This window comes from Scyliorhinus torazame, chromosome 7 (assembly GCF_047496885.1).
Source record: "Scyliorhinus torazame isolate Kashiwa2021f chromosome 7, sScyTor2.1, whole genome shotgun sequence".
Lineage (NCBI taxonomy): Eukaryota > Metazoa > Chordata > Chondrichthyes > Carcharhiniformes > Scyliorhinidae > Scyliorhinus > Scyliorhinus torazame.
The window spans coordinates 64,025,463-64,044,200 of record NC_092713.1 but is presented as its reverse complement, the minus strand read 5'-3'; the positions used below and the strand labels follow the sequence as shown (position 1 = coordinate 64,044,200).

At 48.7% G+C, this 18,738-nt stretch overlaps 1 protein-coding gene across 5 annotated transcripts in view; it reads left to right on the top strand.

Moving 5' to 3' along the window:
• gpbp1l1 (GC-rich promoter binding protein 1-like 1) overlaps window positions 1-18,738 on the top strand; it is a 130,728-nt gene that overhangs the window by 11,229 nt on the left and 100,761 nt on the right. For 2 of the 5 annotated variants that reach the window (XM_072510819.1, XM_072510820.1), the window contains exon 2: window positions 2,155-2,270. The exons of the other annotated variants lie outside the window; for them this stretch is intronic. The gene's annotated coding sequence lies outside the window, so the exon portion shown is untranslated. The remainder of the gene's footprint in view (window positions 1-2,154; window positions 2,271-18,738) is intronic. 5 annotated transcript variants of the gene reach the window in all.

Here is an 18,738-nt window from a genome sequence, read left to right as displayed (position 1 = left end):
TCTGGACCCAATTTTCTAATGTCTCTTTTCCATGGTACCATCAACCACATTGCATTACCCAATGCAGTATCTATAGTGAAACAAAATCACAACAGCCAGATGTTTGTCTGTCGTCCAATAACTGATAAAATAATGAAATCCAATAATTAGCAACAAATGTGGATTGATTTGTGCTTCATGAATATATTTGGATTTCAAAAGTCCTTCTTTTGGACTGTCCATCTATTATTTGCTATTATCTTTCTTTCAAACTCTTATTCTAGAGTAGGGAACTTTGAGGCTGCTGCATAAAATGTAAAGCAATTTTGTAAAACATAAAAGAATTCAGCACTGCTATTGGACATTATGAAAAGAATATTAACAACCAGCAAGAACCATTAGGCTTAACAGGCCTGCTTATTTTGCCTCCGTAAAATGTGGGTTCGGTCAAATTTGTGGGTTCGGTCAAACTTGGAAGGTGGGACCTTATCAGTTTTGATCACTTATCATTTTAATGGGATTGCATTCTGCATTGCCTTTTGAGAAGGTGATAGTGGAGTTGTCTTTTTGAACAGCTGCAGTCCAAGTTCGGACAGTGAGGAACTTTGAAGAAGCTTTCATGTGGTGGTGTTCTATACATCTGCTGTTCTTGTTCTTTTTGGTGGTAGAGTTCATGGGTTTGGAAGGTGCTGTTGAAGGAGCCTTGGCAGGTTGCTGCACTGCATGTTGTATGTAGATGATATACTCTGCTGTACACCAGAGGTGGAGGGAGTGAATGTCTAAGGTAGTGGACATGGTGCCAATGGTAGGCTGCTTTGTCCTGGACAGTGTTGAGCTTCTTTGGTATTGTACTCATCCAGGCAAGTGGAGAGTATTCCACCACACTCCGACTTGTGATTGTAGATGGGGAAAAGCTTTGGGAAATACAGGGGTAAATCTATTATCTCCATTATCTAGTCATTGGTAACCACCCCAGTCCACCAAGATGTTGATGGTGGAGCTTATGGAATTGTAATGTGGTTAAATGTCAAGGGAAGATTTACTTGTATGGTGCAAATGTTACTTGCTGCTTAACACCCAATCCTCAAATGTTGGACAAATCTTGCTGCATACAGCCTGAACTATTTCTTATTTGAGAAATTGTAAATTGAACTGGACAACTGCATACTGATATCCTGGACCACTGATGATAATGAACAGTGATGAAATTGGTCTGTATAGATGGGTCTGTACGATGTACCTGGATGTTATTTTTATAAATCGAACTACTTCGTGCCAACATATGAAATCCTAGACATGTCAGTTTAATATTGTGCTTACTGGCTCGATTATATAACATGTCCCAAAGATTGTTTTTCTGATGTGTTCATGTTGATATAGGAACATCTCCGGGCTTTTGATGAATCCTTTGTGTGCATGAACTATCATGCCTTGTATTGAGGTAATGCTGATTGGGATTAAAGTCCGAGGTTTACTGTATGAAACGTTTGCCTGTCAAATTCTCAGTTGGAAAATATGAGGGCTCCAGGTGTTCTCTGAACATTTTAAAATGTTCTTATTGTTTCTGCATTTACTCTTTACTATGAATTATTTCATGGTCAAGTAATTATGAATGCTTTTCACTTTGATCCCTGTTAGGTTTTTGCATCACAAAACAAAATTGACAGCATAAGTGAGGCGCATAATGGTAAACATGGTTAATTGCTGTCATGTAATCTGCTGTCTCCGAATACTTTGAGCCAAAATATGATGTACGCATAGCGAGTGTGCTATCATTTTAAAATAATTATTTGCATTGAATATATGAAGAAAGGATGGCACGGTGGTTAGCACTGCTGCCTCACGGTGCCGAGGACCCGGGTTCGATGCTGGCCTCGGGTCACTGTCCCGTGTGGAGCTTGCACATTCTCCCCGTGTCTGCATTAGTCTCACCCCCACAACGCAAAGATGTGCAGGCTAGGTGGATTGGTCATATGAAATTGCCCCTTTAATTGGAAAAATTAAAAAGTATATGTGAAGAAATGTAATTTGGGAGTGAGCTTGAAATTTATATCACCGCATAATATTTTGATATGTTGACCCAACTCATCCAATCAGTGGAGTACCCCTCTTTTTGGCGCTGACTAGACGAAAAAATGACCGGCTTACATTCCTCTGTTTTTATTTATTGGCCAGTCTTCCGATCGAGTATCCTGTGGAACTGACTCAGCACAACAAATCTTGGAGACATCAGCGAAGGGAATCGCGCAGGAGCCACATCCCCATTTTATGGCACCAAGTGCTGTATTCTGGCAAGTGAAGTTTAAATGTCCCAGTAATTAAGTGAATCGGGAGCGTGGGGTGATCTCTACCAAATACATGGAAAGTGACAAAGTTGTCACATGAGACTTGCAATAACAAAAAATGGGGTAACATTAATTGAATTTCTGCTCTATGAAATAAACAATTAACGTTCCAGCCTCAGATATTGTAAAAATTATGAGCCAGAGGATGATTGAAAGAGACGATATTGGTCAAAGGAGATTGCTGTCATTAGCATAAAACCGTTTTTATATTTCTGCCTGGGTCATCCATTCACAATAAATATCCACAAAGCATTGGAATAAATTTATAAAAGGAGATCTAAAAGGAAATGCCTTCACTGTGAGAATCCCAATTCCAGTTGTCACTATAAAGTCAATTGTATATTTTTTCTGTCACGTCCACTTTGTCCTTGGATTAGATTTTTCCTTTCTAATATCTTCACACTTCATTCTATCCCCAGATATTATCTGCCCTGTATAATTAAGCCTAAAATATTATGGATAATTAAAAACATCATAACGAATAGTGTAATACCTCGAGCTGTTGAATTGCCTTGCCTGGTCTTATCAGGCTTGGACACCCGGTGAGAATGTTCACCCATCATCTCCTACCATGATCAGCAACTGACAGATTTTTACCAGTATCGGAGTTTACTTAAAATTGTTATTGCTTCGTAGTCACACTCTATTTCCTCTTGAACAACTTTAAACCATGCTGCTGTGGTGTGTGTGGATCACGGGGAGAAAATAAATGAGCTGGCAAGGAGAAGAGAGAATTTCCAGAGCACAAAGTCTTACCCATCCCTTCCAATAGCCTGTCTGGATCACTGGGTTTTAATAGATCATCAAAGGCTTCCGAGACGCAAGTGGATTACAGGTTGGGTGGTAGTTGGGAAAAGACGTGCGGTTGGGTTGGGGGAAAACGGGGGGTGAGGTCTAGTCAGGTCGGGGGTGGGCGCAGGCAATTGGATGATGGGGTCAAGATGGGTCGGGAGGTTAGTTCGGTGACGGGCTCGGGATCAGGTCTGGGGTGTCTGGAAGGAGTCCGAGGGGTGAGGGCCTGTCAAGCTGCGTCAGTGGGGTTGTTGGAAGGATTGGTGCGGAGGTTAGTGGGGTGGTGATGGCTAGTCGGGTTGGGTCATGTGGGGAAGGTAGTGTGTGTGTGTGTGTGTGTGTGTGTGTGGTGGGGGGGGGGGGGGGGGGGGAGGGAGGGGGGGGGGGGGAGGGAGATTAGCTGTCCAGTTACCCAGGAGTTGGACTACGATTTTTCTAAATATTCCTGAGTAACTACCAGGTAAGTCAGAACCATCTTGAGTCTCTGCCTCTAACTCAAGAGTTGGTGCGTTTTTGGAGGGTCCAAGGGTGCTGGGGAATAGCCCATTAAACATTCCGATTTCCTGTTTAACAATAACCAACCCCTCTCCCTCCCCAGCAACTGATGGTGACTAATTCCTTGAAAAAAGGCGATGAAAGGCTGCTACCTCCAGTAGAACCCTTCCACCGACCCCCTCATGAACTCGCCTTTGGACTATTAACTCTACAATGGTGAGGATGTTCCCCCTTCGCCCCGTCTTCAGCACCGACGAGTCCAATACACCAAAAATAGCCACCAATGGGCACTGCTCCTGTTGAATACTCTGAATCCCTGACATGGTGCTGATCAAGGAGACCCAGAACCTTACAAGTTTCGGGCAAGGCCAAAACATGTGCGAATGATTTGCCGGTCCCCTCGCACAACAATCACACCTATGCTCCACCCCTAAGAAGAAACGACTCATCCACACCCTGGTCAAGTGTGCCCTGTGGACCACCTTGTGCTAGGCTCAACTTGATCCAGTTCAAGAGGAGGTGGAGACCGGACCTTATCCAAGAGTGAGGGCAACAGTGCCAAGGGAAATGAAGGAATCTCCTTAGGCAAAAAGTCATGAACCTGCAGGAAACTAAATACATTAGTTCTCGGGATCTGGAACTTCTCCAATAACTCCTCCATGCTGGCGGATCTCCCTTCAATAAATATGTCTCCAACTCCTCCATTCCCCATACGAGTCCAAGCCAGACAGCACAAACAAGTAGTTCTTGCAAATCGAGGCCCAACATTGACATGGAGCCCAGCTGAAAATGATGCCTGAACTGCCTCAATGCTCTTAAGTGGCTACCGCTACAGGACTACAGGGGAAAACAGGTGGGGCAGTGGCCCGGCCCCTTAGACTCTAACCTCCACACGAGTCTGCCTAAATCAACCCCCATATAAAATCTGACCCAACCTGATTCGCCTCCACCGTTTCAATATTTACAGCCCAATAACAAAATGTCAAATTAGGTAGCGCCAAGTCTCTCCAGCAGTGCCAACGTCTTACAAATCTGTGGGGTCTTGCCCACCCAAACAAGGGAGGATACCATTTTATTGACTACAAAAGAAAGATTTGGGGAGAAACACTGGGAGACACTGAAACAAAAACCTCAGGAGGATGTTCATTTTCACAGTCTGCACCCTGCCCGCCAAGATTAGAGGGAGGACGGTCACTTTTTTTCCAGTTTCAGCTTATACCCCAAGAAGGAGCCAAAAGGTCTAAGCTTCAATATCTCCTCTATATTAGAGAGTGGGTCCATGATTATACAGCAGCAGATCATCGACATATAAAGACCAACTATGCTTCCCCCTCCCTGCCAGCTCTATCCCCCTCCACCCAGTGGACAACCTCAACACAATGGCCAGAGGCTCGATTTGCCAAAGCAAACAAGAGTGGAAACAATGGACAACCCTGCCATGTACCTCTGTTCAATTGAAGTAACCCAAACTCCGCATTTGCACACACACTCATGGTGAGGGCTCTGTACAAAAGCCAAATCCATTATATAAATTTTGGCCGGACCTTTTTCGGAACCTGGCGACCTGAATCGGTGGAGGAGACGATAGGGAATGGTCGAGACACAGGCGGTCCAAGAGAAGGCGCTCAGGGAGGTTGAGGTGAAGCTCTCCAGCCAGGCAGATTCGGTAACTGAGCTGGAGCACGAGGTGGAAGAGCTGAACACCCGCCGGATTTCCGGGAGGATGCAGGCGCAGCTTGAAGAGCTGGAGAACAGAGCCAGGAGGCAGAATTTGAGGGTCGTTGGCCTCCCTGAGGGCTGCAAGTGATCGGATGTGGGTGCATACGTGAAAGGTATGCACGAGGCACTGATGGGACCGGAGGCCTTCCCTCGACCCCTGGAGTTGGATGGGGCGCATAGAGCCCCCGCAAGGAAGCCTAGGACGGACGACCGATCGAGGGCCTTGGTGGTCCGCTTTCACCGGCTTGCTGACGGAACGTGTGCTGCGATGGGCCAAGGCGGAGAGGAGCAGCAGATGGGAGAACTGCGAGGTGCGCATTTACCAGGACTTGGGAACGGAGCTGGCCAAGAGGCGTGCAGGAGTCATCAAGGTAAAGGCAGCCCTCTACAAAAAGGAGGTGAGGTTTGTAATGCTGTATCCTGCAAAGCTTTGGGTAACATTTGAGGAATTCCACTACTACTTTGAGACACCAGAACCGGTTTGGACTTTCATTAAAGATAAGAAACTGGACTTGAAATAACGGGCACTTAGTTTTTTCAGTGCTGTACAGTGGCGGCGGCCTGTTAACCTAACTTGCTCTGACTAGGAATGGACTTTTATTAAAAGAAGAAGCTGGACTTGAACTAAAGGACTCTGGGCTCTCGAGCTTTTGTGTGGCGGTGGTTTGTTAAATTATCCTGTACTGTAATGTTTTATCCAAGATTGTTTTCAGCCTGGACAGAGAGCGCATTGTGTAGGGTGTTTTTGGGAGCTTGCAATGAGGGGGGGGCCTGCACTTGGTACCTTTTGGCAAGAGATCGGGCCCTCTGATAGGGGGGGTGGGCTATGGGCTGGTTCAGGGACTTGAAAGGGCACGATGAGATACAATCCGGTTAATGGGTGCTTGGTGTGTGGGGGGAGGGCGGGAGACAGACCGGTGCCAAGGGCAGGAGTCAGCATAGGTCAGGTGGCACCAGGGAGAGTAGGAGGAGGGGTGAACTAGGGCCAAGTGGAGGGTTGACCTGGCAGGTCAGGTCTCTGGGGGGGGGGGGGGTTAGAGCCACGTTAGTTCAGTTGAACACGTGTGGCATGGGCAAACCGAGCTGACCGGAGAAGTGCCTTATTAACATGTTTGTTCTTTCCCACTGTTCGTTTTCACTATGTTAAGGCTCTTTGCATATGGCCTTTTTTCTCTCTGTAAAGGTTACAAATTTGTTTTAAATAAATTTCAAAATAAATAAATTTTTGGCCCAAAGCTAACTGACCCGCTAACTATCTGGATGCAGTCCTTTACTCGACTGCATTAACCCAATACACTTCGTAACCTCCTCCGGTCCCATCATCACCTCCAACTCCTCCCTTCGCCCCTGCTTTACCATCGGGAAGGACAACCCGTCGAAAAACAGCATAATTTACAACCTCTCCTCTGGAGGCTCAGACTTGTCTCGCTCTCGATAAAAGGCTTCAAACGCTGCATTAACCTTCCCTGGGGTGGAAATTAGCCCACCACCCGAATCCCTTATCTGCACTACCTACCTGTAGGTAACCTGCTGCTTCAGCTGGTGTGCCAAAAGACGACTGGCCTCCTCCCCATATTCATAGATGGTCCCCTTCGAGCGCGCAGCTGGTTCACCACCTTGCCGTTAAGAGCAGCACAAAATCATTCTGCAGTTTCTTCCTATTTGCCAACAACTCCAGTGTTGGGGCAATCCTGTACTGACTGGCAGTCCACCTTGAGGATGGAATTCACCAGCTTCTGCCCTTCAACCTTTACAGATTTAGCCATATTGCCTTGTCAGAGATTATCTCCCTCCTGGCAACCACCTTGAAAGCTTCCCACAGTGGGAGGTGAGACCGCTCGCTTCTTTAAAACTAGTACTCCCAAGTTGTAGCGCATATACGCTCACAGAATGCCTTGTCCGCCAACAACGCCTTGTCCAACCTGAATGGGGTTTGTTGAGAGGGGTCCTGCTCCAATATCAGATCCACAAAATATGGAGCATGATCTGAGATGCGATTGCTGAGTAGAAAGCCCCTTTCACCACAGGAAAGAGACCTACCCATCGTAAAGAAGTCGATCCACGGGTCCGCCCTTGCCCCCCTGCCCATCTGTTCCATAAAGACGAATATCAACTTCACAACCCCTGATGGACTCAGAGACTTAGGACTTGACCTAACCTCGGACTCAAAACTCAATTGAAGTAGTCCTCCCCCGGCCCCCCACACTCAACCATCTCTTCCCCCCCCCCCCCCCCCCCCCCCAAAATGATTGATTTAATCCAATTCTCGAAAGTGCATAATGAATAACGCCCATGAATTATAGAATCCCTCCATCTTTCCCCTCAGTTCAAATTTGACCTTCTCGAGTCAAGAATTCAAGCAGGTTCCCCCCTCCCGCCATGCCAGGGCACAGGGTGGAGAGGTTGATCTCCATCCCAACAGGATCCGCCTATGGGCGATCAACTAGGCGAAAGCTACAACATCTGCCTCCGCACCCGTTTCCAACCTGGCTAGTCCGACACCCCAAATATGTCCTCCCGAGGGCCCGGATCCAGTTTCTCATGCACCACTTTAGAGATTACCGTAACCACCTCCTTCCAGTAATCCTACAGCTTTAGACCGGACCAAAACATATGAAAGTGGTTTGCGAGGCCACCCCTCCCACCCCCGCAACACTCTCACACCCATTCTACCTCTTCAAAGAGCCGGCTCATCCTCGCCCTTGTGAGGTGCGCTCTATATATCACCTTCAGTTGTATCAGCCCCAATCTCGCACACCAGGTGGAGGCGTTCACCCTCCGGAGCACCTCGCACTAGAACCCTTCCACCTACTCCCAACTCTTCCTCCCACTTTGCCTTGATCCCTTCCAGTGGTGCCTTCTCCTCTTCCAAAATAACCCTATAAACCGCCGACACTACCCCCCCCTTCTCCAGTCCCCCTGTCGTCAGCACCTCCTTCAGCAATGTGGAGGCCTGCTCTATCGGAAAGCTCTGTATCTCCTTTCTGGCAAAGTCTTGAACCTGCATGTATCTAAATATTTCCCCCTGCTCCAGACTTCGCTCCCAGCTCTTTCAATCCTGCAAACTGACCCTGAAGACACTAATCTTTTTAGTGTCCTAATTCCTTTCTCCTCCCATCGCCAAAATTTCCATCCCACTTCCTGGCTCAAATCTATGGTTCCCCCGAATCGGCATTTACTTGACCCTGCCCCCAACCGAGCTGGCGAAACTGCCTTCAAATTCTCAACAAAGCTATTACTAGACTCTTGAGTATTTCCCTGGGGCCGTTGGAGCGGCGCTGTTGCTAGCGCCTTCCATTCCAACTCCCTACACAAAATCTCCTCCATTCTGACCCACTGGGAGACAACCCCTCTGACCCAGCTCCGCACCTTCTCCACATTCGCCGCCCAGTAGTAATACATCAGGTTCAGAAGACCCAAACCCCCTGCCTGCCTTCCTTTTCTGTAGTAGCACCTTTCTAATTGTAGCCGCCTTTAATCTCTCTAAAAAATGCTTTTGGCAGGGGGGCACGGTAGCACAGTGATGGTGGCACAGTTGCTTCACAGCTCTAGGGTCCCAGGTTGATTCTCAGCTTGGGTCACTGTCTGAGTGGAGTTTGCACTTTCTCCCCGTGTCTGCGTGGATTTCCTCTGGTTGCTCCGGTTTCCTCCCACAGTCCAAAGATTTGCAGGTTTCGTGTGGATTGCCCTTGGTGTCCAAAAAGGTTGGGTGAAGTCACTGGGTTACGGGGATAGGGTGGAGGTATGGGCTTGGGTCGGGTGCGCTTTCCAAGGGCTGGTGCAGACTCGGTGGGCCGAATGCCTCCTTCTGCACTGTAAATTCTGTGATGAAAATCAGCAGGCATTGGAAAATAAACAGAAATCGCCGCAACCTGTTCATTTTATACGCATGTACCCGACCCGCCAGTGACCGAGGGAGACCATCACACCTTGCCAGATCAGCTTTCACCCTTTCCACCAAACTAGAAATGTTGTACCTACGGTGCACCCCCAGGTATCTAAAGTGAGTACCCTGCCCTACAGAATGGTAGCCCCCCCCCCGGCCGAGACACCACAAAATATTCACTCTGTCCAGATTGAATTTCTACCCCGAGAAAGACCGAAACCACCGAAGCAGCTCCAGTATTCCCCTATTGACTCACTCGGTTCCGACACTTATGTCATCTGCATACACGGGCACCCTATACTCTATTTAACCCCCCCCACCCCACCACTCTCTATCCCTTGCCATACCCCTGAACTTCTTAATGCGATAGCCAATGGCTCAATCGCGAGTGTAAACAGCACCCGGTCAAACACCTTCTCGGTGTCCAATGCCACAACCACCTCTGTTTCGTTCCCCTCCGCCAGTGCCATAACCACATTCAATACCCGCCTAATGTTTGCTGCCTCCCTCTCTCAAACCTGGCTGATCTTCCCCTATCACCTTCGGAGGCACTCCTCCAGCCTACCTGCCAGTACCTTCGCAATATCTTTGCGTCCACTTTTAAAAGTGATATGGGCCTATATGACCCACATTCCGTCGGATCCTTATCTCTTTTAAGCCACAGGGAAATTGATGCCTGCCCCAAAGTTTGTGGTAACACTCCCTTCTCTATTGCCTCCTCAGACATCCCCACCATGAGCGGTACCAGCTTATCTTTGAATTTTTTACAAAATTCCACCGGAAACCCATCCGGCCCTGATACCTTCCAGGACTGCATCCTCCCAATCGCATCTTTTATCTCCTGCTCCAATATTGCCCTTCTAATGTAGCCCTGTCCCCCTCCCCTAACTTCAGGTACTCCAGCCCATGTAGAAATTCCTGTATCTCCCGGTCTCCCTTAGGTGGCTGTGACTTGTACACCTCTCATAGAATTCCTTAAAGATCTTGTTAATCTGATCTGGAGCTATGGTCCACCAATATTTTAGCAGCTGAAAGGACACCCTCTTGTTTATCAACGTTGAAGACTCCGGACCCTGCCATCAAAACAAATGGTATACCTGTCCCACTCAGCCCTTCTGTAACTTTGTTCGGTGCCTAACCTGTAAATTGATCTCCTGTGAAAACACCACACCACATCAGCCTCCAAACTTTCCAGGTGCGCAAACATTCGTGACTGTTTTACTGAAATGAAAGAGAAAATGCTGGAAAATCTCATCAGGTCTGGCAGCATCTGTAGGGAGAGAAAAGAGCTAACGTTTAGAGTCCGATGACTCTTTGTCAAAGTCATCGGACTCGCAACGTTAGCTCTTTTCTCTCCCTGCAGATGCTGCCAGACCTGCTGAGATTTTCCAGCATTTTCTCTTTCATTTCAGATTCCAGTTTCTGCAGTAATTTGCTTTTAAGACTATTTTACTGGTCCTTTAACCCCCTGACATTCTAAGTTCTGAACCGGACAGGGGGCCTTCTACCTCTGTATGTAACACTAAATGGGTTGCAACGTTGATCTGTGACTTGCTGAAATACAGAGAGTTCTCTTATTTCCCCTGTCTCTCACTTGGTTTCAGCAATGTTCTCTTTGGCTTTCAACAAAGAACAAAGAACAAAGAAATGTACAGCACAGGAACAGGCCCTTCGGCCCTCCAAGCCCGTGCCGACCATACTGCCCGACTAAACTACAATCTTCTACACTTCCTGGGTCCGTATCCTTCTATTCCCATCCTATTCATATATTTGTCAAGATGCCCCTTAAATGTCCCTATCGTCCCTGCCTCCACTACCTCCTCCGGTAGTGAGTTCCAGGCACCCACTACCCTCTGCGTAAAAAACTTGCCTCGTACATCTACTCTAAACTTTGCCCCTCTCACCTTAAACCTATGCCCCCTAGTAATTGACCCCTCTACCCTGGGGAAAAGCCTCTGACTATCCACTCTGTCTATGCCCCTCATAATTTTGTATACCTCTATCAGGTCGCCCCTCAACCTCCTTCGTTCCAGTGAGAACAAACCGAGTTTATTCAATCGCTCCTCATAGCTTAAATTTGTGAAAAGCACTTTGGTTCTCAGGAGGCAACATGTGGAGTTTGGGCTTTCTCCCCATGTCTGCGTGAGTTTCCTTCGGGTGCTCCGGTTTCTTCCCACGGTCCAGGAATGTGCAGGTTAGGTGGATTGGCCATGCTAAATTGTCCCCGAGTGTCCAAAAGGTTTGGTGGGGTTATGGGGATAGGGTGGAGGCATGGGTTTATGTAGTGTGCTCTTTCCAAGGGTCAGTGCAGACTTGATGGGCTGAATGGCCTCCTGCACTATAGATTCTATGATTACTTAAAAGGAAAATCCTAAAGTAATGAGCTGCCGATAACCCCAACTCCTCTGCTCCCGTTAACTAACGACAGCTAAGAAGGTAACCCTGCACACAGTAAAACCAGAAAAATAATCATACCAACAACCAGCCCCCCACCCACATCCAATTTTAATGCAAAAAGATAACACCAACAATCCCAAAAATACGAACTCCAAACTTGCCCAGAAACCCCCCCCCCCCCCCAGCAAATCCCCCATAATCACATGTCCTCTCCCAAAAGATCCCACAATAAATACAGCTACAAATGCACCTAACAATTATCAATTATTTTTCCCCCAGTCCATGCTGCTTTACAAACTTGTACGCATCCTTCGGCGCATCAAAGTAATAGTCTTTCTCTTTTTAAAAGTTACTCGAGAGGCTGGGTCTACGACACCAAATCGCACGTTACTTTTGTGTAATTTGGCCTTGTTGAACATCGGACATCTTCCAGCCAGTTCTGCTCCCACGTCTTGTTATATCCTGAAGGCGTGGCCCTCCCATCTATATTCTTGATCGTCTTTCACCCACCTCGGGACCCTTTCCTTGTCTTGGTGCCTGTGGCTTCTGTCTTAGCGACTAATGGGCCCGATCCAATTTTTGAGGGGATCGCAATCCCCCCCCCCCCCCCCCCCCATCTTAGAATTTGGGCCCTCCAGATCCTCCATCAGCCCAACAATTCTTATTTTTTGCCACCTGGAGCAGTTTTCTAGATTTTCCACCTTGGCCTTCAAAGCTTTATGCACTTCAGCCAGCAATGCCATTTCCGCCTCCAGGGAAAAATCCAGCCACTCCGTTCCGAGAGTGCAACCTCTACCCTTTGTCTCACCTCGCCTTGCTCCTTCCCCTTCCGATCTGTCTTCTCCAAGGCCACACGGATGGGGGCTGGAGCCCCTTCCATTGCCTTATCAAGGTACTCTGAGACTGCCTGCCACTCCTTTATGAACTCATCCGCCAAGAAACGTGCCAGCATCTCGGCTGTCCACAGAGAGGTCAAAGTCGCAGCAGGCGCCTCTGCCGTCTCCTCCACCAATGAGGCTCGAGGTCTTCTGAATCTGACGATTCTTGTCCTGTCTGTTGCCTTGTATTATACTTGTTGGGGATTACTGCTGTGTGGGGACCTTATCCCATCGAACTACTCAAATTCCACCCTCTCCAAACGTCACCCATAAACTGGGCCAAAAACAAAGCACCCTGGCTGCAGCCACTTCATGTGTGACTGCTTACCCCGTAGCCGCCACTGCAAGTCTCACTGAATTTATAGATAACAGTTGGCTCATTGTTTGCAGTAGGTTAGACCCATAGTGTTTTGAGGATCAGAGTAATACACTGTGGATGAATTGTGCAGTATATAATCTGTGTACATTACACATGTAAGTCAGTTTGTACAATTTAAGGTTGCAAGGGCAGGTGAGTTTCATTTTATTGCGTATGGCAATTTGAGATTTGGAATATACTGGATAACTTTGGGGTACTACTTCAATATTTTTGCTTGTTCCAAATAGTAAACCAAGTCTGATATCTGGGCACAGTTGATATATGTACTCTTTTTACAATATTAATAGACGTTGTCTACTTTGTACATGGAGTTAGGTTGAAATGATGTCCAACAGATTGATGTAATGCATGTAGTGTGATTGAAGAGAGTTAGCATGCTTCCCACTTTTGTGTATTAGTTTTCTTCTATTTTCTATCAGGCTAGACCACTGGCTTTCAGTAAATTGAAAAGAAGAGTCATGTGTAACCCTTTCACAGCTTCTCCATTTGCAAGCCACTGACTGTGCCTCCTTGTGGTAGTACACTGAAATAAGGGGTGGATGATGCGCTCATGGCCCCAGGTTGAAACCTTCAAAGGAACATTGAGGCGAGTTGGCAACCAGAAATGCAGTGTGCTGGCCCATTGGGGTGTAGACACATCGTGGCACTCATGAACCAAACTCCCAATTTTGGCAAGTAGCTCCACAGCCTTTTGGATACCCAGGGAGTATAATCTAACCTGACAAGTTCTGGCGTGCAGCCCAAAGATGGACTAATTTCCCAGCAACTCCTGCAACTAAACCAGTGTCAACTCTAGTATTCTGCATTCCTTTGGATTAAGCCAGGGAGGTCGCAAGATGGACTCTGACTTTTGGCAGGCCAGGATCTCTATAAATTAATTGCCCAGGCTAGTGCCTTAGAGAGGACATTGCAGTTTCACTGTCAGGCATTAACACAACATGGGAGACAGCAGTTACCAGGGATGAGATCAACTTGCCTTGAGTAGAGAATGGGTACAATGGGCTGTCTCCGGTAGTAGGAGGGACTGTCATGTCCCACCAATCAGCCACTGCCCACTACAAGTCAGGCAGCCCCTGACAAGTAAAGTGCTGACCTGGCAGCACAATGGTGCAGTGGTTAGCACTGCTGCCTCACGACACCGAGGACCTGGGTTTGATCCCGGCCCCAGGTCACTGTCCATGTGGAGTTTGCACATTCTCTCCCTGTGTGTGTAGGTTTCGCCCCCACAACCTAAAGATGTGCAGGGTAGGTGGATTGTCCATATCTTTTAATTAAAACAGTAAAAAGTTATATACAAGGCCAAACGGTACAAACACTAATTTTGTGTTGGAGAAACCGGCTTCCCTCCCCTCTGTACCAATGTACAGGGAGGGGGTGGTGGATACTCTGATTATTGAAACGGTAACAGTTCACAACACGTTTCTATAAAAAACAAATGGTACAAGCATTAAACTTTGCGCTGGAGAGACCAGATACCCTCTCCTCTGTACCGACAGAAGGGAAAGAAAGGAGGGTGGTGGGGCGAGAGGGGAAAGGAGGATGGTGGGGCGAGAGGGGAAAGGAGGATGGTGGGGCGAGAGGGGAAAGGAGGGTGCTGGGGAGGGAGGGAGTTGGGGTGTTGATGGAGGGGGGTGGGCCAATAGGGCAATGCCTGAACTATCTACGGAGGCAGAAAAATAAAATAACTTTCAATTATGATGTGCCAGGTTCCGGGAGTCCCCCACGGGGGTGAGGGGCAACACCGTGTCAGGCACGAGTGAGCCCCGCACCCCACTACAGAGTGTCTCGTGCACCCTGCGCTCTCGTCACCTAGGCGGCTGACGGACTTCGGATAGTCGCCCTCCGGGCTCGAATCCACCATCATACTGAGGTGCGGCGGGCGACACGGGGGCCCACCATCCAACCCAGGGGCTGCCTTGATCCCGCCACGGGAATCATCGACAGATGGGATCTCCTCCGGCTCCTCCCAAGGCCCCGTGCCAGCGGGAGGTGGTGGTGCAGATGCCTGCTCCGCCCCCGTCGCCTGGTCACTGGAAGGCCCCGAAAATAACTCCGGAAACGGGTCCGGGATGGTGGCAGAGGTGTCCGAAGGAAGCGGTTGGGACAGAGGGTCTTCCAAACTAACCCGCTGAGAAGCAGGGGGTTATCGCTGACCCCCCTCCCCTACGAAATTGAACAAGTCCAGGATGCTAAATTGTGCTGGGTGGAACTGGTCCTGTCCAACCCCAAAGCACCCTGGTCGGGGGACAGCGGCAGCTGCTGAGATTTCCTCACTATCCTCCTGTCTTTTCTTTTGGGGACTGGGCATGACATCTATGGATAAGAACCTGGATTGACGCCGTTTGCGGGGGAGAGGGTCACACACCGGGGAGACTTCTATCTCTGGAGGCCCTTCCAGGCTGACTCCTTGTCACTCCGTGCTTCTCTCCAGAATTTCTGGCTGGGACAGAGCACCCTCTGGTTTGAGGTCACACACCTCACTACCGCCACCCAGAGGGTCCCACGCAGAAGTATCGCTGGGCCCGGCATCTGATGGCGAAATGTCACCGGGCTGAGGGAGTTGTTGGGTGATTGTGGGGTGAGGCGTAACTGCTGCACCCGAGTCTGTTGCCAGGGGCACTGGGTCTGTCCGGGTCAGAAGGATCCAAACCTGACCGCTGGCGAATCGTCCTGTTGATCTTCCCCTCAGCCTTCTGGCCACGCGGCTGCCCCCTCACCGCCCCTTAATTGGAAAAAATGATTGAGTGTGTAACTAATCACTGCCTGGTGTGCACCAGGGTTAGGATGCAACCATCTTAAGTTTTCCATCGGGCAGGAGATACAGAAGTCTGAGAACAGGCACAAACAGACTCAAAAACAGCTTCTTCCCCACTGTCACCAGACTCCTAAATGACCCTCTTATGGACTGACTTCATTAACACTACACCCTGTATGCTTCATCCGATGCCAGTGCTTATGTAGTTACATTGTATATGTTGTGTTGCCCTATTATGTATTTTCTTTTATTCCCTTTTCTTCTCATGTACTTAATGATCTGTTGAGCTGCTCGCAGAAAAATACTTTCCACTGTACCTCAGTACACGTGACAATAAACAAATCCAATCAAAGCAGAAATGCTGTCTTAACAATGTCAGCCAGTAGGCAGCTATACCAACAGTTCCACGACTTGACTGAACAGATTCTCTCTGGAATTCCCACAACAGACTTTGAGACACCTTATGCAGTACTGAATCCTCAACATATGAGAAGCAAGAGTGAAAAATGCTGATTGACGGCACTATGATGGAACCGGTCTTCAGTGAGACCAGACTTCTTGGTTTCAAGTACGAGAGGTCTGAGCACGAACATTCTGAATGTACTAAGAACAGTTTGAAGTAAAGTCCAACAGACTGCTCGGTGGCGTGGCAGTGATTACTGGTTCCAGCTTTGCCAGAACATAAGAACATAAGAACTAGGAGCAGGTGTAAGCCATCTGGCCCCTCGAGCCTGCTCCACCATTCAATGAGATCATGGCTGATCTTTTGTGGACTCAGCTCCACTTTCCGGCCCGAACACCATAACCCTTAATCCCTTTATTCTTCATCCAGATATCCTTTAACATGGAATGCTAGGGATATGTGAGAAGGAATCCAAGAAGGCAACGGATCCATCAGCAAAGAAAACCGCTTCATTGGAAATAAAGACTGTGGAGGTCGTCATCAACTACATTAAACTGTTGGGGACTTGTCTGGAACACTACTTGCCATGGACAGAGCTCCATATGCTGGTGCTACATCACCTGGACTCATGAAGCACTGGAATCCAAAGCTCCTGTAGCATCTGCACAAACTTCACTGTCTATGCTGGACAGTGTCTCAGGATATGAGTGATGTAAAGATTATGGCACTCGGCACTTCTGGTGACGGCGGGGGGGGGTAGGCAGCTGCACAATGGAGGGCTCCCGTTCGGGAATGGCATTTCCGGGGCTTTAAGCCCGGTCCCAGGGTCCAGGTAGGAGGCACAGTAAAGGAAAATGTCGAGGGTGAGCAAAACAACGGCCGTTTATATAAAAAAAAAACAGCTGCAGGTCCGTTGGGGAGTGGAAGGTCACCGCGGGGTCACCAAGGAAAATGGAGGCTGGAGCACGAGGGGAGGCCGCATTGCTTACAGCTGAAGAAATAACTAAGGTGATGGCTGCGGAATTCGAAAGGCAGTTTACAAAATACATGGAGACAATGAGGAAGGGAGATGAGGGAGGTTTTGAGTGTGTTGGTGGAGGAGGCGATTTCCCCGGTGACTATGGCGGTGGTGAGCGCAGTGGTGGAGGTGCGGGAGCAAGGGGAGGTGCTGAAGGAAGTGGAGGAGACATTATTGCAGCACGGTGATCAACTTGCCTCAATGGGGAAAGAGATGCGGAAGGTGATGGAGATTAACTAGGAACTGCGAGGAAAAATAGAAGATCTGGAAAACTGATCCAGGCGACAGAATTTGAGGATTGTGGGGCTGCCCGAAGGAGTTGAAGGACCGAAGCCGACTGAGTATTTTGCCGCGATGCTGGCAAAACTATTGGGGGAGGGGGAGGATCCCTCCCGATATGAACTGGATCGGGCTCATCGGTCGTGGAGGCCTGTACCAAAGGTGAGTGAGCCGCCAAGGGCAGTGACTCTGTGCTTCCGTAGGTACAGGGTGAAGGAGAAGGTCCTGAGCTGGGCCAAGCAGAAGCGGGTGGTGCAGTGGGCTGGAGCTGGCATACGTGTATACCAGGACTTTACAGTGGAGCTGGCGACAAGGTGGGCTGCCTTCAACCGGGTGAAGAGGGCACTATTCATTAGCAAGGTGCAGTGTGGCATTGTGTAGCCAGCGAAGCTGAGGGTGACTTACAAGCTCAAGGACTTTTATTTTGGAGCAGCGGACGAGTTTGCGAAGGCAGAAGGACTGTGGCAGAACTGAGAAATTGAGAAATGGCCATGTGCCGATGGAACCTCATGACTGTATTTTCTTTTTTTTGTTTCACTGCGTGCGAGTGTATGGGCTAAAAGAGCCAGTGTTGTATATATTTGGACAAGCGAAGTGATGGGACTTTCACTTGAAATGAGGGCTCTTTGGGGTGTAGGTGGATATGCGGGGTTTGTGTGCTAAAAGGGGATTTCTGGGCTTTCCTAGGACCGGGCAAGGGGGAAAGAGACCCAGGCGGGGGGCCTCCACGCTGGCCAGTTTAAGCCGGCCAGTGAATGGGAGTGAGGTGGGGGGAGGGGCTGCGGCCATCGGAGCCTGGCAGAACATGGCCCGAGTGGTCTAGACAGGGTGGAAAGTTGGGGGAGAAGGAACAGAGGTTGGGGGGAGGAGTTTTACAAGAGGCAGTGGACGGGAGGAGTTGGGGGGGGGGGGGTTTACAACATTTGGGTATCATGTATGGTACTCTTTCATAGGTTGGATGGCAGTGAGTGGGGGGGGGGGGGGGAGAGAGAAAGAGTGGACTCTATAGGTTAATGGTGACCATGTGCGGTCCCGGACTCCTTTTTCTCCTTTGTTTTATGTTTCCACCGTGGGAGGGTTTGTTTTATTGGATGCATATATTGACAGGTGGTCCGTTGTTTGGGGTGGTGGGAGGATGGGATCATTGTTATTGTTAAGGGGATTGATTTTGTATTTGTTACCGTTTACTGTCTGTGGGTGGGGTATAAATTTTGAAGGAAAATGTGAAAATGAAGAATAAAAACGTTTATAAAAAAAAAAAAAGATTGTGGCCCTCCGGGGCGGCACATGGCGCAGTGGTTAGCACTGTGACTACGGCGCTGAGGACCCGGGTTCGAATCCCGGCCCTGGGTCACTGTCCGTGTGGAGTTTGCACATTCTCCCCGTGTCTGCATGGGTTTCAACCCCACAACC